We start from the raw sequence: 22891 nt of genomic DNA, 5'->3' as shown, positions 1-22891 counted from the left end.
TGTATGCCATCCAATAATTCATACACAAATTGTTTCGTGACATTGAGTGCAACCCCCACAACGTGTCAGCACTCTCCCCCTTTCCACCCTGGGCTTCCATATTCATTCTTCTGCTTTTCCTGCCCCTTCCTGCCTTCTCATCTTTGCTTTTGGGCAGGTGTTGCCCATTTTCTCTCATGTATTTGATTATTCTAAGGAACACGGTCCTCTTGGGTATCACTGTTTGTTTTACAGGCCTAATGTCTGGCTGCAAGGCCCTCCTTTCCTTTCCCTTTCACTGGCGGGTTAGACCTGCATGTGGTCTGATGGCTCAGTCTTCTCCAGTTCCCTCTCCGTTTTCTCTCACAGGCATTTCCTCTAATAAAATCTTTGCACATTTAATTTCATCTTGACATCTGCTTCTTGGAGGACCCAGACTAACATTCCATTTGAAGAACCATCCTCTCTTCACTCAATATTACATCTTGTTTTGTTTTTAAATAATACATGCCACAAACTGAAATGATCTTATCAGCCTCTTTATTATGTAAGTTCCCTCATAAGAATGCAAGTTCCATGAAAGCAAGAGCCTTGTCTGTTCCATTCACTGCTTGATCTCTAGCAACTAACAGACGCTTGGCACAAAAGACTTTAAGGATTAAGTTGCAACTGTTTGTAAAACATCCCAGTGTTTTGGGTTTAGGAGACACTGTCTTGATGGAAATGAGACACAAACAACCTGAGAGCAGTTTGTTGTCATGGAATTCTCAGAATTAAAGCTGTGCTCTCGGATCAGCATATCTAGGTTCAAATGCACTTACTAGCTGTAGTCCTTAGCCTTTAGATCTCATTTTTCTGACCTAAAAATAATAACAGTAATGACAAAATTAGGTAATAATCTAAGATTTCTTGGGCATTTATTCTACCCAAGCACTGCTTCAAGCGTCCTATACCTTTTGATTCATTTAATTCTCACAGTAATCCTATGAAGCAGGTACTATTATCCCAGTTTTCCAGAGCACTCAGATAATATGCCGTAAGACTCAAAACAGGTAAGTCATGGAGCAAAAATTCAAATTGGGGCAGCCTGATCCCAGAGTCTGTAGGTTTTTAACCACTAAACTATAACTAAAAGGGCTGTATGTGGAGTAAATGAGATGATATACTTAAAGGGCCTAGTACAGGGCAGGACACATGGTAAGCAGTTAAGAGATGCTAGCTAGTATTACTACAACATATAAACATGCAAGATACTTAAGTAGAAAAAGGACAAAAAAGCTGCTACCTGACAGTCAAAAATCAGGCATATTCTGATAAGCTTCTAAAAAATTGAGAAAAACAGCATTTCAGTATAAAACAAAAACCCGTTGCTGTTGAGTCAATTCGACTCTTAGTGACCCTGAAGGACAGAGTAGAACTGCCCCCACAGTGTATCCACAGCTGTAGCTCTTTATGGAAGCAGACTGCCACATCTTTCTCCTACCAGCTGCTGGTGGGTTCAACGGGCGGACATTTCGGTTAACAACTGAGCACTTAACCACTGTGCCACCAGGGCTCCTTGCAGTCCAGTATAACATGGTAAATTTAAGGCACTGTACTTCATTTCCTAAATCTACAAAAAACAAATAATAATAATAATAATAATAAAGAAAAGCTCAATAATCGTTTAGACTACGAAATGTGCTACAAACGTAACAAAAAGGATCTGACAATTAAAAGTGACATCAGGACCTATTTGAGAGACAATACCATAAGCTGGTATCTCTATGGGTCACAAACAGGGTAAGGACTTCACCAAAAGTAAATAGAAGCGTCCTTAAAATGCCCAATTACTTATCCTATTATTTGAATTTTAAGTTTTTTTTTAATATGCTCTAATTAAGAATTTAAATGAGATATACTCAATTAAAGGAGCCTTGGTGGTGGTGCAGTGGTTAAAGCATTTGATTGCTAACCAAAAGGTCAGCTGTTCAAAACCACCAGTAGCTCCAAGGGAGAAAGATGTGGCTTCCATAAAGATTTACAGTCTTGGAAACCTATGGGGTCACTGTAAGTTGAAACTGACTCAACAGCGGCAGTTTTTTGGTTTGGGTATATATATTCATTTAAGAAAAAAAGACCATTAACACACAAATGGCTTGATTTTTTCCTATTACAGGAGACCCATTAAAAAGCACTCAACACCAATAACCACATGCCAGAGTTTCCAAAGTTTTATGCCTGACTGGAATGACCAAGATGGCAGAAGATGATCTTGAGTATTTCCAGTCCTCCTTGTTATTAACCCTATATTAAGTTAAAACATTACACAACATTCAGTAGACCTCCTCATCTGATTTCTGACTCTGTTTTACTTCCACAGCTTTGACACTGTGTAGCAAGTTGTAGCACTCTCTTCATGGTTCCAGAATCCTGTATTAGCTGATCTCACTGGCACCTTACCAGTCAAAGTCACTGCCGTGATATGCTGAAACTTACATTTGCAGTATATAGGAACAGTTGTCAAGATAATGTCCCTAAAGGTCTTACCCATAACCACCTACTTCCCTGATGTTCATTAACTGATTCTGCATCTGTTTTCCCTGGGCCAGGTGTCTCGTGTTTAGTTTCTTAACACGCATACCATGTTTGACATCTCCAGGCATGCTGTGCAAAACCCTCTGAACTGACCCCAAATGAAGGCTTTATCAAAAGCTTCCTAACAGACAGGAACAATACTGAGATGGCAGAGTATAAGTAATGTCTGCAGAACTGACTAGGGGAGCTGACAACCATCTGCTACACTCCAGAAAAGATCACACTCCACAAGCCTCAGAAACAACAGCAATTAAAATGGAAGCAGCCCTGCCATGACAGCGTCCAAAAGAACCCACCTATTTGAAGGTGAACTCAGAATACTGAGAGAATGATCCTTATGACCAGACTCAGCTAGAGCCAGTTTCTGAAGCTATGGAGCCACAGAAAACATTTACAGTCGGGAATCACTAGACTCTTAAGTGAAGAAACTGCGCATGAGAGAACAGTGGAGAAGCAAGAGCTTTTTCTCCTCTGTAAAACTGGTAATCTGATTTACATGCTGCTTCTTGACTCATACTCATACCATACTCATTGCCTTCTAGTCGATTCCAACTCATTGCAACCTACAGGATAGAACAGAACTACGCCCACAGGGTTTCCAAGGTGTGGCTGGTAGGCTCGAACTGTCGACCTTTTGGTTAGCAGCCAAGCCGTTAACCACTGTGCCACCAGGGCTTTGTAGTTAAGAATTAAATAGAAAAGTGGTTTCATCTTCCACAAAGCCTGTACGGATCACTTTTCATGTCACTTAGGGTCTCCTGGTTGAAGGTTAAAAAATAAATCTTCAAACCACAGATGGTAACTTGGCTGGATTCAGCTCACAGACATGTTTTGTTTGGTCTGATGGTTAATGGTGAAAACACTATAGGCATTCCAACTAAAAACAAAGAAAAAAAGGATATTCACTGTTACATAACATTGTTCCGGAAAGGCTAGTCAAGGCATTCAAACACGAGAATGGGCATAAATATTTAAAAGGAGGCAATTTTTTTCATTATTTGCAGATGACATGATTGTATCCTTGGAAAACAGAAAAGGATCAATAAGAAAACTATTGGAAACGGTAAGACAGGTCAGTGGTTTGTATGTTTACAACAATAATACTCTGAAGTCGATAACCTTCCTTTACATAAATGATTAGAAAATATTATATAAAATGTAATAATAGAAAATACTAGAAATAATAGAATAACAAAATAACAAAAACATACCACTCACAATTGGGGAAAAAATATTTAATACTGAGTATCAAATTTAACAAGAAACACTCAGGAACTACATGAACACAACGAAAACGATGTCAATTATTGAAAAATTAGTGTGAAATTCAATGTAAACCAAAATACTTGCAAATTGTTTTAATTACATAACAGCACAAGCTAACACATTATTTCTGCTCACCTTCAAAAAATTCTGTCAACCACAGTCCTCCAGAACACTGTAGATCTGTTCATAGTTCTGCGTTAAGCAGCTCACAATTTTTCTTACTTTTCTTAGACTCAAAGAGTAGAGAGGAGGATGGACAGGGAGTGCCCTTACTGGATGGCTCTCTGCTGATATAATGGAAAAACCCACTGCCATTGAGTCGATTCTGACTCAGAGTGACCCTACAGGACAGAGTAGAACTGCCCCATACGGTTTCCAAGGCGTAATCTTTACAGAGAAAACTCTGGTGGCATAGCGGTTAAGTGCTACAGCCGCTAGTCAAAGGATCAGCAGTTCGAATCCACCAGGCGCTCCTTGGAGACTCTATGGGGCAGTTCTACTCTGTCCTATAGGGTTGCTGTGAGTCAGGATCAACTCAACAGCACTGAGTTTGGTTTCACTGGGTTTTAATCTTCACAAAAGTAAACTGCCACATCTTTCTCCCAAGGAGCAGGTGGTGGGTTCGAACCACAGACCATCAGGTTAGCAGCTGAGGCTTAACTACTGTGCCACCAGGGCCCCTTGACATAATGGTGAGGGTTCTGTTATTTGCTAGAGTCTTTTGGTTGCATTTAAAAGTCCTTGGATGAAGTATGATTTAGATGGAGAGGGTTAAGAATTATTTATACGAAAAGTGAAGTGTTTAAGGATGCTAAGGCCCAAAGATGCTCACACTACTCCTCAGCCTAAGCAGATGTTCACAGAGGCAATGACTTGTTGAGAGGAATGTGACATGGGGTGTCGATATAAGGAGATTTGGGAACATCATTTCATGTTGCTCTGGATATTACTGTTCTTGGTATTGAAAGAAATGAAGATACAGTACAATGAGGTTTAGAACTGTGGGATTCAGAAAATCAAACGAAAGTTGTCTTATGAGAGGTCTGCCCAGGATCACCATCTCCTCTAAAGAGACAGTAAAGGGGAACTGAGGAGCAAAGAAAGCACCATGTTCACATCTGGATAAAGGCTTTCACTTGGGTTCACTATCTTGCATAGAACAAAGTTGTGAAATCAATCGTTCTTGGAGAAACTTTAAGTATGGAGAATAAAGGACCAAGTTTCTTTGGCACAAAACCTGTAAGAGTCCAGAATCTACAGGCTCTCCTCTACTCTGGAGGACTGGAATTTGGGGAGCTGGATGCTTCAGTTTCCTAAATTCTGATAATACACATTCTGCTTTTAGAAAAAAAAAAAGTTAAATCTCTCTCAAACAATAGATTTTTATTACTCAATGAACTTAATGACTTTCTTGCTCATCTTGTTTAAAAGCAGTCTAAAATTCCTAGGTATTAGCCATCAAAGAAAAAAGATACCTAACATCTATTTAGGCCTCCTATCGATACAACCCCGGTGGCGTACTGGTTAAGCGCTACTGCTGCTAACCAAAAACGTCGGCAGTCTGAATCTACCAGGTGCTCCTTGGAAACTCTATGGGGCAGTTCTACTCTATCCTATAAGGGTCTGTAGGAGTCAGAGTTGACTTGATGGCAACAGGTTTGCTTTTGTTGGTTACTGATACAAACAGGGTGGAGTTCAATGTGCCATAGACAGTCTTACTACCCCGGCCAGGAGCAAATGAAGGGTGTACACATCCTGGCAAGCTTAGAGAGGATCTGGAGTGACTTTCGTCTGGTTAGGAAAGCAGAACTACAAACCACAGAGTATACCCCACAAATGTCTAATATTTCTGGTACGGAAACCTGGAATTAATATTGTAACAGGAAATATGAGATACAAAGATAGTGCGCTAATTACCTATTATATAATATACATCCTATCAAGAAAATCAACTGAAAAACCATTAGAACTCATTTCAGTATGATAGTTGGATGCAAACTCAACAAAAATCAATAGCTTTCCTACCATATCGGTAATTGTTGTTGTTGTTAGGTGTAGTCGAGTAAGTTCCGACTCACAGTGACCCTATGTACAACAGAATGAAACACTTCCCAATCCTGCACCATCCTCATTATCGTTGTTATACTTAAGCACACTGTTGCAGCCACTGTGTCAATCCTACTCGTTAAGGGCTTCTCGCCAACCCACTACTCTACCAAACATGATGTCCTTCTCCAGGAACTGGTCCCCCTGATAACATGTCCAAAGTATGTGAGACAGAAGTCTCGCCATCCTCGCTTCTAAGGAGCATCCTGGTTGTAGTACTTCTTCCACGACAGATTTCTTCAGTCCAGGGTATATTCTTTGCCAACACCACAATTCAAAGGCATCAATTCTTCTTTGGTCTTCCTTATTCATTGTTCAGCTTTCGTATGCATATGAAGTGACTGAAAACACCATGGCTTGAGTCAGGCCCACCTTAGTCCTTAAAGTGACATCTTGCTTTTTAACACTGTAAAGAGGTCCTTTGCAGATCTGCCTAATGCAATGCATCGTTTGATTTCTTGACTGCTGCTTCCATGGGTGTTGACTGTGGATCCAAGTAAAATGAAATCCTTGCCAACTTCAATAGTTTCTCCATTTATCATGATGATGTTTACTGGTGGAGTTGTGCGGATTTTTGTTCTTTATGTTGAGGTGTAATCCATACTGAAGGCTGCGTGGTCTTTGATGTGCATCAGTAAGTGCTTCAAGTCCTATTCACTTTCAGCAAGCAAGGTTGTGTCATTTGCAGATTGTTAATGAGTCTTTCTCCAACGCTGATGCCCCATTCTTCTTCATATAGTCCAGCTTTTCAGATTATTTGCTCAGCATACAGATTGAGTATGGTGAAAGGATAAAACCCTAACGCACACCTTTCTTAACTTTAAACTTTTTTTTTATCAGAATAAAAACTTTAAAAATGTAATGTCAAAAAGATCCCATTCCCATTGGCATAACAAAGTTCATTAAGAAAATATTCTGCATCTCACTTTGTCTGGGGTCTTAAAAACTAGCAAGCAGCCATCTAAGATGCATCAATTGGTCCCAACCCAATGGAGCAAAGGAGACTGAAGAACACCAAAGACATAGGGAAGATGTGAGCCCAAGGGACGGAAAAGGCCACATAAACCAGGGACTCCACAGCCTGAGGCCAGAAGAGCTAGATGGTGCCGGAATACCATCAATGACAGCCCTGACAGGGAACAAAACAGAGATTCCTGAAGGAGTGGGAGAAAAGTGGGGTGCAAACTCAAATTCCAGTAAATAGACCCAGACTTGATGGTCTGACTGAGGCTGGAGGGACCCTAGAAGACACGGCCCCCAGACTCTCTGTTAGCCCAAAACTAAAGCCATTTCCGAAGCCAACTCTTCAGACAAAGATTAGACTGGACTATAAGACATAAAATGATGCTGGTGAAGAGTGTACTTGAGACTAAATGGGCAGCTCCTATCCAGAGGCAAGATGAGAAGGCAAAAGGGAACAGGAGCTGGTTGAATGAACACGGGAAATACAGGGTAGAGAGAGTGTGCTGTCACACTGTAGGGAGAGCCACTAGGGTCACCTAACAATGTGTATATAAGTTTTTGTCTGAGAAACAGACTTGAATTGTAAACTTGCACTTAAAGCACAATTAAAAAAGAAGATCCCATTCCCTGAAGCAACAAAAATTCTAAATATGCATTTATTCTTATGAGTAAGACCTATAAACGAAAAACTATAATGCTGTACAAGATATAAAAGACAATTCTAATAAGCAGAAACACATCTCATTTCTGGAAGAGAAAAGACTCCCAACTGGCTCTGTAGCATATGAGAAGAAAACAATAATTTTTTAAAATTAAACTATTAAAACATAAACACCATTACTACGGACATGTCATACCTTTAAAAACTTTTTTTTTTCCCCAAATGGTCTGAATACATTAACCTAAAGATTAATTCAAATTCATATTCGTTTTCCATTATTTTGTTCACTGGGACTCTCACATAATCAAAAATTAATGTTTCTTTGAAAAAAAATTACAAAGGCATATGCACAACTCAGGAAGGCAGAGGTTAAAGAGAAAGGTGGAACTCAACGTTCTTTTCCTCTCAAGCTTTAATTTTCAAAGCCAAGATTAGAATATAACCATAAAATAAACTGCTAAGCAGTCTTTAAATATGAGGTAGAATCTGTACAGATATGAAAAGCACAGATAAATTTTTATAAAAAAAAATAAGTTGCAAATAATTGTTATAATACGGTGCTTTTTTATTTTAAAAAATTATGTTAAAATATGTACAGGAAAAATATACACTTAAAAGTTTGAAATTAAAACTGTAGGGACGTTACTGATAGCACTGAGTCGGTGGCTTTCACTTTTTGTGTTCCAAATTTCCGTATGCTTGAGCTTTTTATGAAACAACCATTTGCCACTTCCGAAATCAAAATCAGCTATGATTTTTTAGAGGAATAAACAATAATCAGTTTGAACAGAATATATTTTGTTTTTCTACTATATTAGAATACAACTTTGTTAATAAACCCATTGCCATCAAGTTCGACTCACAGCAACCCTACAGATCAGAAATACCCACCTAGGGTTTCCAAGGAGCGGCTGGTGGACTTGAACTGCCAGCATTTTGATTAGCAGCTGAGTTCTTAACCACTTTGCCACCAGGGCCCCAACTTTGTTAATTACACATTACTGTACAGGGAGTACATTCTACTGTGATTTTTCTGGTAATCTTGCCTAGGAATAAAATTCCTCCTTAGTGACTAGAAATGATCACAAATATTGGACAGCTTAATGACAGAATAGGGCAGAAACTGATGGATGGCATTTGATTGTTGTCAAATTTTAAATAGAGTTGTCAAATTTTAAATGGAGTTGTCAAACAGCTCCAGGCATGTTATTTCTGAACTTTTTTTTTTTTTTTTAAAGAAACTGTACTACCTGGAAAGTAATAATTTATCATCCAACCATTTCACAGAATCTTTCACCATAAAAAGTGTAATAATTATTGCTGTTGGGTTAAACTGAAAACTGTCACTAAGAATTCAAAAAAATCAACTGGCACAAATCAAAAATGCAGAAAATAACAAATGTTGGAGTGGCTACGGAGAGACTGGAACTCTTATGCACAGCAGGTGGGAATGCAAAATGGTACAACCATTTTGGAAAACGATATGGCGCTTCCTTGGAAAGCTAGATCCAGCAATCCCACTCCTAGGAACACATCCTAGAGAAGAGCAGTCACACAAATAGATATATGCACACCCATGTTCACTGCAGCACTGTGCACAAGAGCAAAAAGATGGAAACAACCTAGATGCCCATCAATAGATGAACAGACAAACTACAGTGCATACACACAATGGAGTACTACTCAACGATAAAGAACAATGATGAATCTGTGAAGCATCTCACAACATGGATGAATCTGGAGGGCATTACGCTGAGTGAGATAAGTCAATTACAAAAGGACAAACACTGTAGGAGACTGCTACTATACAAACTCATGACAAGGTTTACACACGAAAAGAAACAATCTTTGATGGTTACGAAGGAGGAGAGGGGTGGGGGTGGAATAGACAATAGTGGTAACTTTGGTGAAGGGTATGATAATACACAATATTGGGGACACCAGCAGAATTTGTACAAGGCAAAGTCATGGAAGCTCCATAGACACATCCAAACTCCCTGAAGGACCAAACTACTAGGGTGAGGGTTGTGGGGACCATGGTTTTGGGGAACATCTAGCTCAACTGGCATAACATAGTTTACCAAGAAAATGTTGTACCTTCTACTTTGGTGAGTAGCGCCTGGGGTCTTAAAAGCTTGTGAGCGACCATCTAAGACACTCCACTGGTCTCACCCTGTCTGGAGCAGAGAGAATGAAGAAAACAAAAGAAACAAGGAAAAGATAAGTCCGAAGAACTAATGGAAACAACTACCACAGCCTCCACCAGACTGAGTCCAGCACAACTAGATGGTGCCCAGCTACCAACACCAACTGCTCTGACAGGGATCACAACAGAGGGTCCTGGACAGAGACAGAGAAAAATGTTGAACAAAATTCTAACTCACAAAAAAGACCAGACTTACTGGCCTGACAGAGAATGGAGAAAGCCTGAGAGTATGGCCCCCGGGTACCCTTTTAGCTCAGTAATGAAGTCACTCCGGAGGGTCACCCTTTAACCAAAGATTAGACAGGCCCATAAAACATAATGAGACTAAAGCAGCCCAGGGGCAAGGACTAGAAGGCAGGACAGTACAGCTGAAAGCTGACCATAGGCAATCAAAGGTCGAGAAAGGGAGAGTGTTGACATGTTGTGGGGTTGGTAACCAATGTCATAAAACAGCATATGTACTAATTGTGTAATGAGAAGCTAGTTTGTTCTGTAAACCTTCATCTAAGGTACAATAATTAAAAAAAAAAAAAAATTAAAAAAAATTATGTGCAAGGAAAACAAACCTCCATGAAAATCCTTTTTCTTGGTACCTCTTCAGTTCAATCTGCCTGATTCCATTCCCCAAAGCTTCAACCTCACCAACTACTCTTAGAGATTAACGTTATTTAAACTTGCAGTTTCCGAAACCGAGCTTCAAGCAGCCTCCAGATTTCCCTGGAGATAAGAACTCAGTGAACTGAAGAGTTCTCTCTTCTTTAAAGTGACAGAAGCCAACTTAAAAAGGGTTAATATTTTTACAATACGTGAAAAGAGATCTGCTTTAATATGCCTAATACCTTATCAAAATTTAACAATCCCTAAGAATCAAACATATAATGAAACTATATTGCTAAATACAGTCTTAACTTTACAGCAGCACATTTTACATTTCAAACTAATTTTTTATCAATAGTGTAAAATCACTTGGTGTTTTTCTTATGAGTAAACATGGTCATGCTCAGCATCATCACATGCTGAATGATCATACATAAGGAAGAGATCAAAATAATAAATGCAAAAGTGAACATGACTGTGGCTTACAAAGAACTCTTGAAGAGAACCACCTCACTGAAGCCGTGGGTGTGTCCTTGTGAGAAACTGGAAACACTGTTTGAATAGGTAGAGTAGAACCAAATTATGGTGGGCAAAAAAGGCCAATATGAAAAATCTGGATGGATATGGTATGTGTCTAGTTATTCAAATAATTACAGATAACTAGTTTTTTTGTACACTGGATCTGTGGGCAGAGAGGTAAGATATAGGGTCCTAGGCTTTAGGACGCTCACAATTTAATAAGACAAAAAGAACATAATTAACTAAAATACGGAATATAAAATGCATAAATAAGTACAGGTAGTAGTCCGCCTGATTTACAACGTAACTCAAGTTATGACAAACCGCGCTTCTGACCGTCCTTTCTTTCGTTTATTTAGACAACTTAACATCGGTAATACGTGTGACAGACAATGTTGCAGCTAGTAATCTGCTGATAACGTCCTCAGGTGTTCACTTGCAGATGTTCAATTTCATGACTTACTGTTCTAAATATAGTAGGCTATGCTCTGGTCTATAATGAAGTTGGTTTTGTAATCAGGGGTTGGAAAAGAAGGACAGTTGGGTAACGTTCAACTTTACTGACATACAACAATCAAACTGTGCACTTGCCCCACAGCGATTACAACTGCGACTTCATTGCTGACACCAGTGACCAGGCCTACAGCATGATCTTATTCAGCATTTCGTACCATAAAAACCATTAGTTGTTAATCTGAAGCTGAGATGTTCAAGTTTCTCATACCGTTATACCTACACTGCTTATACCCCCAACAGTATGTCTATCAAAAGTCACGCCACTGAAAGTTCTAATCCAAAAAAGAAGGTGAGGAAAACTCTAGTCATGGATATAAAGATGAAGATCATTAAGGCCTGTGATAATGGAAAGAAAGTCAACCAGATAGCATGTGGGGAAGCAGGGCAGGCAAATGTGAGAGCCATTTAAGGCACGGAAATAGCCAGGTGTGGGAACAGGAATGAAGAAAAAAGCCAAGGGCAATTCTGGGGCCTCTGAACTGTGTGTATCTGAAAGAAGCATAAGTCACTGTCAGAAATGAAGCTAATCTGAAAGAGAATTCAGGGATTCCGTTTGCAGTATTTTGATTTTTATTGCCTTTCAGTAACAGTTCTTTATAAATCCAATCTTTGTCTTCGGGGGTTGAAAACATTACATATAAACTTACAGATATATTTTAATACATACACTGTTGTTGTTAGGTGCTCTCAAGTCGGTTCTGACTCACAGAGACCTTATGTACCACAGAACATAACACTGTCTGGTCCTGCACTGTGCTCACAATCGTTATGCTTGAGCCCATTGTTGCAGCCACTGTGTCAGTCCTTCTGTTGAGGGTTTTCCTCTTTTCCGCTGACCGTGTACTTTACCAAGCATGATGTCCTTCTCCAGGGACTAATCCCTCCTGACAACACGTCCAGAGTACTTAAGACAAAGTCTTGCCATCCTTGCTTCTAAAGAGCATTCTGGTTGTACTTCTTTCAAGACACATTTGTTCATTCTTTTGGCAGTCCGTGGTATATTCAATATTCCTTGCCAACGCCACAATACAAAGACTTCAATTCTTTCAAAAAAATGAAGTTCTGAATATAGATAAGCACAACTAGCTAAAAGATTGTTACAGAATATCTACTCTAAGTTAAGGTAGCAATTAAAAAGAAAAAAAAAAGCCTAGAAAAAATTAACAGCAAAGTCTGTGTCAGAAAAGAAGGAATCTGAGAGGGCAAAGCCATGAACACCATTCGATCCATGTATTAATCTTACCCTCCTGACTTCACATTTTGACTATCTAGTAAGTACTCAGTAAAACACCTCAGGACTACTCTCGCCAGCTCCATAGATCAGTGCTTCCCAACTATTTTTTTTTGTCATGATGCACACAGAATACTGTATTTCTTGGACATACTAGGGTAAATAGGCAAGGCTGCTCTCAAGAGTTATCAGCCCTGGAGCTCCAGTCCCCAGGCTGCTCCCAATGCTTGAGGGCTGAGGGAGTAACTCCACGTACCTGTAACCCAATCACAGTACACTAGTTGAGAAGCTCTGCTCTGAATTCCCTCATCCCTTTCTTCTGTAAACACTCTTCCAGACAATTATTTTTCTACCAATCCAACCACCTACTTCTGAGCTTAGACTATTATACCTTGTTTTTGTTTTAATTTTTAAATCATCCTAACAAATACCAAAAATTTTAATAGATTTTTTTTTTTTTTAATCTCAACTGGACCAACAACTACCTGGCAATTCTTTCTTAGATTTACTTGCCCATTCCTCACAGTAAAGGACCCAAATATTTACTTGTTTCCTTAAGCTCTCTTCTCCTTTCACATCCTCTCATTCTAAGCAAATAAATGATCCTGCCTCTTCAGAGAAAACAGAGGCCATCAAGAACGAGCTCCAACATCCTCCTGGCATTTACCCAATTCTGTAATTTCTCAATTTACATCAGGACCCACCTTTATCAAATATGCCATCCTGTACTGGAGAAAAGTATGTTCAGTAAAAGCATCCACCTACTCTTAAGAAGGGCTTAAACTGGCAGTCTCACGCTGCTAAGGCAGCCCCATCAGCAGCTGTCCTGTGAAGCGGCGTTGCTTCGTACTCTTCAGTACCTACGCTTCCAACACGGCAGGGAGGGAGAGGGAGAGCTGGCTCACCAGATCACTGGTCACATTCCCAGAATTTACCAAATCTGAGCCAAAATACCAAAACGTGGTCTTGAAGCCGCAGGCATTACGAATTGCAGAACACTATAGAATTTTGCCATTTTGAAGTGAATGCTGTTTTTTGCTTGTATCACATTTGGCCTTAAACCTTGCACTCCCACACAAGCAAACTATTCATGTTAAAACATATTATCTTTCATAATTCAGTCACTTATAATTCCCTTGAATAAGCCTGTTTCAGGCCTTATCACGGTGTTCAACTAATTCCCCTCTTCTCTTTCTGTAAGGTGGTAATACTCTATTTATTTGAAAGCAAGACTTCTAGCAACTTCCACCCTTGGGAACACAACCTAAAGGAAAATGACTCTGGAAGTGTCAAAATAATTTTAAGAAAAAAGGCCACCAGCAATTCAATACTCAGAGACTAACTATTTTATTTTACATGTAAGCTTGGTTATGTGGATTCCAGGCATAACAGAACAGAATATTGGTGACAGCACCTAACGAAATTAAGGAACAGAAAAACTAGGTCACTCTTCCCATATAAAGTCAGCATTATGTCTAATTTTAAATAACATTATTTATATAAACAGATTCTGAGGGCAACACTGTAAAACAGCATGGAATAAAAGCTGATGTTCAGAATTGTAATCTGGAGCCATCCAGAACAGGCTGTTACTGAGTAAGATGAACATGCATATAGCATGTTTTTGACATATTTACAATAATATGGTTAATAATTTTTAATTCTGTCCAGGTTAACATGGTAACATGCCAACTGGTAATATCTCACAGACGCCATTGAAAATATATGTTTTTCAACAACAAGAAACTGCACAGAAATTCATAAGGACTGTAAAAGAATAAACTAAAAAATATATATGCAAAATACGACAATATCCCTAATACGCAAAGTGTTCTTTTAAAACAGATAAGGAAAACACAGGTGATGGCAATCTTATCTATGTTTTATTTTATTTTGAGAAATTTGTGAAGCATAAAACCAAATGGGGGGAAGGAGAAAGATTCAGGTTTGGTATTTAACAACTCTGGCTCCTATTGGGAACAAATCCAATCCTAAAATCTAACGCTAAATCTAAGTAGAAAGACAAAGGCTGAGCTATAGAATTTTAAAAACATAAAAAATTGGCAAGTTTGGAAAACCTTGTGAATGTCACTGGCTCTTCCTTCAAATGTGACAAGGACAAACCCTGCTATTAGGACCAAAGTCTTTGGTTAGAGCTGCAGTTTCTATTTTCAAATCAGGTTTGGCTAAAGAGAATTCAGCAATAAAGTCTTTTCTAGATCCAGATCTATTCGTTTTCTAAAGTGTTTAGTGATGTTTCAATACAGAAATACATTTAAAGTTTCCATTTTCATTAACTGGATGCAAATTCCAGCTAAAGCAAATGGACAGACAATCCCACCCGCTTCATCCCTCACCTGCCTTGACAAGTCCATAAATCATTTGCAGTGATTTCCTTGAAACCAGCAAGCATTCTGGGAAAGAGAGATAAAGATGGGAATAACAGCAGTTACAGAAAAATAACTATTAATGCTATTATTATTGACGATGATCATGATGATGACAGAAATCTACAATTCCTGTTAGCAAAAGTTCTCAATACACCACTTAAACCTTCCATGGTTTCCCGATGACTCCCTTCCTTTCGACATCCAAAGACAGTTCATTTTTTCTTAGGCTCAGAATAGAAGAATCTAACAACTTTCCCCTGCTTGTCTGTATCTAAAACAAGCATACATCCCTTATGAAGCTTTCTAACTTTTTTTTAATACTTAGAAAACCTATTATAAAGTGAGAGCATCTAAGTAGTGCTTCAAAGTAATAAAGACTACAGGATTTAGAAATACTTTTTAAAAGCTGCTTCCTATGAGTCTACAGCAGAAGACAAGGTCAACACATAGATATTAAAAGTACCACGACACAAATGTGTGATGTTAAAACCCCTTCACCATTCATCCACACAGCCGCCAGATTCAGACTTTCCTTGGCATTCTGCATTGGAACCGAGGAGTCAAGTAAAAAGGGCACTGGGACCCACCACCCGGATTCTGATTTCTAACAGTATTTTATAAAAGAAGGAACCAGAGAAGTCAAGTAAAAAAGGGCACTGGGACCCACCACCTGGATTCTGATTTCTAACACTATTTCACAATAGAAGGAACAAGAGCTCCTTGGAGATATGGCTGATTTTAGGACTGGCACAGGGAAAATACAAGATGAGCCTGCAGCCAGAAAATAAGTGCCCAAAAAATAAAAGGATGGGAGGGATGTCAAGGGACACTGAAGCCAACTGAAAGAGCTCCCAATGGACAAAGATGGAACAACTTTAGCAACAAAATAAGTTAACAAAGAATTGGATTATAACCCAAAGTATAAAATAAATATCCATGAGTCCCTACTGATATGATTTTAAAAAGTAAATGAGAGAGAAGAAATAATTCCCCATAATTTATGTAGATATCCCCCCCCCCTTCCAGAAGGCAAAGCTTAATCACCCTTTGTCCCTAAGTAGATGACTTACTTAGTGACTTGCTTCCAAAGAGATTATGGGAGGTGGTGGAAGTAACTCTATAGTGGAGAAGTCTAACAAACACTATCTTGGCCAGGTGATCAAGATAATGTCATCAGTCATGTCAACACCATGTATCCAGTAGAAAGTGAGGAGAAGGCCCCTTCACCTCTGTATTCTTCCCAAAAACCCATAACCACAGTCGAACCATAAGAACAACATCAGGCACCCCCCACGCTGAGGGACATTCTGCAAAAGAGCTGACAAATAACATTCTGTTCTGTTATACATAAGGGTGCTACGACTTGGAGCCAACTCAAAGGCAACTAATAACAACACTCCTCAAAACTGTTATGAAAACCGAAGAAAGGCTAGAAAACCATCAGAACAGGTAAGGCTAAACTGGAATAATACCTGGAGTCTAGTTAACAGTAGGAGCACCTGGTTGATGTAAGCAGTTAATGTGCTTGGTGGCTAACCAAAGTTTGAGTCCACCCAGAGGTACCTTGGAAGAAAAGTCTGGTGATCTACTTTTGAAAAATTGGCCACTGAACACCCTCTGTAGCACAGTTCTCCTCTGACAGACATGGGATCGCCATGAATAGAAATCAACTCAATGGCAACTGGTTTTTAGTTAACAGTGATGTAACTGTTGATTTTTTAGTTGTGACATATATACAATGGGTAACATGGAAACGAAAGAGCAAAACGGGTGTATACAGGAACTCTCTGTACTATCTTTGCAACTTTTCTATAAGTTTGAAACTACTGTAAAATAAAAGTTTTGTTTGTAAAATGGGGCGGGGGCACTAGGACATTATTTACAAATTTCCCCCAATCTCTACGAGCAGTAAGAGAAAAACCAGTGACTACGGGGGTTACTCTGCTCTCTAACCTAACCACTCCTCACTACTGCCAATAATATCTCCAAAAATCTTACACTGGACCACTAAGGGGTGAGGGTGGGAATCCTAAACAGGAACTACCATGGGAAAAGGAAGGGCCTGAAGAAACCGTCTGGTCACCCCACCAGGATGGCAAGGCATATGTGTGTATATACTGGGAAATCAGGTATAATTCAGGGATTTCTGTGAAGAAAATATTGAATTGTGTCACATTTCCAAACTACCACCAGGAATCTGGCAAATAAACATGTGTATCTTGTGTATCTTAGGTTAAATATTCAGCAATCACACATTGACATGCAATATGTACACAACGCATGCATGTATGCCCGATGTGTATGTATGTTTTATCTGTTTTTTGTGGCCTAAAGCACAAAGGAAATAAAACCTATTATGAAATGAAAGTATCTAAGCAGTACTTCAAAGCACTAAAGGCTACAGGGTCTTAATCATTAAATACTGTATTATCTCAGTGGGAGTTAAGACGGAAAACTAGAATTAAACTACTTGTTCTTACATAAGCTAGGAAATCTTTGTTCTCAACCTCAGTTTGGTGTTGGACCAAAAGAAATCACCTTCAGCTAGAACACATGCAATAAACATTTCCTGAGTGCCTTAAATGTGCAAGGCACTGTCCCAAGTACTGTAATAGAAAGGCAAATAAGGCATAAGCCTATCCCTAAGAAGCTTATAATCTCACTGTTGGGAGACATCGCAGTAATTAAAATACAGTATAGTAAATGTATTCATTGAAACAAACTGGAGTAGAATCTAATCCAATTTGGGAGGGGAGGGTGTACCAGCAAAGGTTTTCCAGGAACAGAAAAAGGAGAGAGTAAAATGGGACGAAAGGAGACTTGACTACTCCATTCTCCATGGCAGAGGTCCCTTAGTTAACTGCGTATCTAATGATGGCATACACCTAAAAACGTATACAACAGTTATGTGAAGGACAGCATATGATCTTCTGAAAGAAAACATACCATTTTCAAAGATGCCATTTAACTTCAAACACCTATTTGTCTAGGATGATTACTGTTAAGAAGAAAGGAAGAAAACTAGGTACCAGTACTGTTCAGCAAATGAAAGACTAAAGTTCACAGAATTACAAAATTTCTCCCAGCACACGTTCCAGTTTAACAGAAGGGGAAGCTCCTTTGCCAGACCTAGAGCCCTGTGTTCTCCTTTCACCTCCAACATTAGCACTCAGCCTCCTACCCAGCTCGTCAGGCAGCACAGTCTCAGCTCCTTCATTCCCCTCCAGCGGGACAGAGGGAACTGGAAGTTGTATAATACAGGCTAAAGTAGAATAAAGAACAATCCCAATTTGTCTAAAAATGTACAAATAATCAGCAATATAAAACTAGGTTTACAACTAAAAACTAGCCTACTACATGTATTCCAAAAACTGTTTTTAGCCATGATTACACGTAAGGGTGTAAATGGAATGCTCATCATATTCTCAAATGACACAAAGCTGAAAAAGAACTACATATAAAGGGCAAAATCAGGGCCTAAAAATTATCACAGAAGTTTACAATGCTTAGCAAAATCATTTAAAAATAAAAATATTAATAAATATAAAGCCCTACAGCTAAGTTTACCTTATACATAGATTAGGAAATAATAGGGGAAGTTTTTTTTTGTTTTTGTTTTTTTAGTTTAGTCACTGACCAATTGTCTGAAGTTAAATCACAAGCTAATATCCTGAGGCACCCAGCTCACAAATGACCCAAGTTCTCATTCTGGTAGAGTTCTATTACAAAGGTACAGGAACTAGCCACCTCTTTCCAGGCTCAAATACCAAAATTTTCTGGCCTGAACTTATGAAATTCTAAACAGTTTTCATAAATCATAAATCTGGTCACTTTTGAAAAAGTAGAATGGAATAAAGTGACTTCTATTAGCATCTCCCTTCACAAAGACACACTCTCACAAGGATTACTCTTTAGCTGTCACCCCAAAATCTGAACAAGTCAACTCCCCCAATACTAATAATATACAGAAGTAAAATGTATGACAGTACTTATACAACTGGAGGGAAGCGAATGGAAGTAGACTGTTGTTAAGTTTCTTATATTACTCAGGAAATAATCTATTGTTACTTGAAGGCAAACTGTGGTAAAGATGCATACTCTAAACTCTACAGCAACCACAAAAGATAAAAAAGTATAACTAATAAACCAATAGTGAAGAGAAAAAGCAATGCACACACACACACAAAAAATACTCAATCCAAAATGAGACAGGAGAAGAAAAAACAAGAACAGAGAACAGGTAGCACAAACAGAAAATAAATAGCAAGAGATAAGACTGGAGAGTCCAGAAACAGACCCATAAACCAAAACCAAACCCACTGCCATCCAGTTAATTCTGACTCATAGCAACCCTACAGGACAGAGTAGAACTATCCCACAGAGTTCCCAAGGAGCGCCTGGCAGATTCAAACTGCCAATCTCTTGGTTAGCAGCTGTAGCACTTAGCCACTACGCCACCAGGGTTTCCAGAGACCTTACAGGACAGGGTAAAACTGCCCCACAGGGCTCCCAAGGGGGGCGTGGTAGACTCGAACTGCCAACCTTTTGGTTAGCAGCTGTAGCATTCAACCACTACGCCAGCAGGGTGGAACAGACTCATACATATCATAACAAACAGAAAAGCTAAAACTATAAAACTTCTAGAAGAAACACAGAAAATTTTTGTAACCATATCTTAGGCAAAGATTTCATAGAACACAAGCAGCGCTGACCACAAAAAAAAAAATTATAAACTGGGCTGTATCAAAACCAAAACCTTCTACTCTTCAGAAGTATCATTAAGAAAACAGAAATGCAAGCTGGCATGCTAAAGACAAAGACAATTATGTTTATACACACACATACATACATACACACAACTTGAATTTAGAATATATGAAAAACTGTTACATCTTAATAAGAAACCATTCCCTCCCCAAAACAGGAAAAAGATTTTAACCAACATTTCTCAAAAGATATACAAACGGCCAATTTTGTTAGGTGCCGTCAGTCAGTTCCAACTCATAGTGACCTTATGTACAATAAAATGAAACACTGCCCGGTCATGTGCCATCCTTACAATCGCTGCTATGCTTGAGCCCATCACTGCAGCCACTGTGTCAATCCATCTCGTTGAAGATCTTCCTCTTCTTTGCTGACCCTCTACCAAGCATAATGGCCAAAAGATGCATGAAAAAATGCTCAGTATCTTTACAGTTACCAGGAAAATGTAAATTAAAACCACAATAAGATACCAGTACAAACCCAATAAATGGCTAAAACTAAAAAAACCAAAACGACTAAATGCTGGCAAGAATGGGTCACAACTAGAGGTCCAAACACAATTCTTTGGCAGCTTCGAATAAAGTTATACATACGTCTAACCTATAATCCAGTAATTCCACTCCTAAATTTGAAAATGTACTTATCCAAAAAGACTTGTGCATTAATTTTCACGGCTTTATTCATAATAGCCCCAAAGCGGAAACAACCCAAATCTCAAACAAGTGAACGGATAAGCAAATTCTGGTATATGTGTCTATGTGTATATATACCAAACATCAACAATAACAAAGAAGGAGCTATTGATACATGTAACAATACAGGTAAACCTCAAAGGAACACACTGAGTAACAGAACATAGTGTATACTTCCCCGTATACAAAGTTCTGGGGCACGCAAACATAATCTAAGGAAAAAAAAAATCAAAACAGTGGTTGTGTCTACTGTGGGTAGGAGCAAGGACTGCCTGGAAAGGAGCATAAGGGAACTTTATGGGGTGAAGGTAATGTTCTATCACTGTATAACCCATATTTAGGTTACACAGGTGCATGCTATGGCAAAACTTGTCAAATGGTAGTACACTGAAATTTGTGCAATTCACTATATGTGAATTTTACTTTAAAAACAAACAACTGTAAACAAATATTTAACTCTAATTAATGATATGCAAGCTGAAGTTGTTTAAGGACAAAATGCACTGATATTTGCAACTTTAAAACATATTTTAAAAAAGCTTAATTGATGGATGGTTAGAGAAATGGACAGATGGTTGGATATGTAATACAGAAAAAATAACAAAATTATACAATCTAGGTGGTTGGGTGATGTACAATTCTTTCAGCTTTTCTGTACGTTTGGAAATTTTCATAATAAAATGCTAGAGGGAGAAACATTTGATGAGCAGATGAAGCTAGACACAAAAAAGTAACACTGTACTATATAATTCAATTTATAAGAAGTTCTAAAACAAACAAAACTACAGTGTCAAACATCTGACCAGCAGTTCCCTGGGGCCAGAAGGAGGGTGGCTGATGGCAAATGATCACATCACCTTTCTAGAGTGACAAAGTTTTATTGCTTGATTGGACTGTTAAGTTACATGCATATATACACTTGTCAAAGCTCACCAAACTATACAGTAAAATATGTGCCTTATAATGTATATAACTTATATCTCAAATTAAGTTAACTTTTTTTAAAGACCACTGTAGAAAACTTGGAATATACAGAAAAATTCAGTGTTCCCTCTTTGTTTTGTTATACACAAGGTTGCCCTAATAAAATGTCACCACGCTTCCCTCTCTTTTGACAATGGCCATCAGAAATAAAAACGCACCTTACTGTTTTCCTTAGAAGGAAGTACAAAACTGATAGTGGCTAAACCCATGAATTTTGGAATCCCCCAGTCAAGTGATTAAAAACCTGTTGATTTAAATCCCTGCTCTCCCACCACTGCTGTGACCCTTTACAAGTTACTATTCACTAACCATCTGTGCCTAAATTTCCTCATCTGAAAATGGAAATATTTACCTCTAAGGGTTGTTGTAAATATTAAACATGATAATGTATGCACATGTTAGCTTCTATTGTTGTTTTTAAAGGTGAAGAGTCAACTACCTCTTAGAAATCATCCAGGCAAAAAAGCCCACAAGCTTCCTCTCCCTGAATTTTTCCATTTCTTTTTCAGACCTTCAATTCTGTAGGTACACTCACCTCAAGCTAGTCTTACTCAAGTGAACCTCAAATTCCCCTTGAAAATTAGACCAAAACCCCAAGCTGTTAAGGTGCCAAAGCAAAGGCTAGGGTAAACAAACAAATATAAAGAGAAACTGAGTAGGAAAGAAGGCAGCTGCCCTGAGAATATAGGATCTAACGTGAGGAGCAAAACCACCCAAAGAAACAATTTCTTCTTGAATGAAGTCCAGCAACCTTATTTAGGCAAGATTTGTTTTTGCTCCACCTATGTGTTTGAGGAGAAGCCCTAGTGGTGCAGTGGTTAAGTGCTCAGCTGCTTTAACAAAAAGGTCTGTGGTTCGAACTCAGCAGCTGCTCTGCAGAAGAAAGATGTGCCAGTCTGCTTCTGTGAAGATTTACAGCCTTGGGAACCCTGTGGGGCAGTTCTACTTTGTCCTACAGGGTCACTGAGTCAGAACTGACTCAACAGCAGTGGGTTTGGTTTTGGTTTTATTATGTGTTTTACATCAATCAAAATATGTTATCTAGATACTAAGAGTTCTTAAAAGATAGAACTATAAGAAAAACCATGAAGTTACCAACATTTTAATAACTGAAGGTAGAGACATATTGAAAACTGGAAAAGGGAGAAAGCCTCTAGATAGTCATACCCACATTCATACTTATGCAAATTCAACCATATGAAAACAATAAAGAAATGATTTAAACCACACAGGAGAGTGTGCCTGTCATTCTGCTTAATGAGTGTACGTCCAGAATGAACACAAAATGGAAGATAAAATTTTGTTCTTCTCTAGTCGGTCTCAATTTCCAAGTGCCTCTCATGATATGCTGTGCTGTCAGACTCTGATGTTTAAAGCTATTTATTTTTCCAAAACATGAACCATAAACACAAGCCTACTGCTTCATCTGGTGTGTAACAA

General features: G+C 38.7%; 1 protein-coding gene across 9 annotated transcripts in view; it reads right to left on the bottom strand.

Annotated features, from left to right (window-relative positions):
* The window catches only part of RNF111 (ring finger protein 111), a 130273-nt gene that overhangs the window by 49138 nt on the left and 58244 nt on the right, over nt 1-22891 (bottom strand). Inside the window, exon 2 of one of the 9 annotated variants that reach the window (XM_049905958.1) lies at nt 9650-9729. The exons of the other annotated variants lie outside the window; for them this stretch is intronic. The gene's annotated coding sequence lies outside the window, so the exon portion shown is untranslated. The remainder of the gene's footprint in view (nt 1-9649; nt 9730-22891) is intronic. 9 annotated transcript variants of the gene reach the window in all.

The sequence above is a fragment of the Elephas maximus genome, chromosome 13, assembly GCF_024166365.1.
Source record: "Elephas maximus indicus isolate mEleMax1 chromosome 13, mEleMax1 primary haplotype, whole genome shotgun sequence".
NCBI lineage: Eukaryota > Metazoa > Chordata > Mammalia > Proboscidea > Elephantidae > Elephas > Elephas maximus.
Note: the sequence above shows the minus strand (reverse complement) of the source record. Positions and strands in the feature narration are given on the sequence as shown.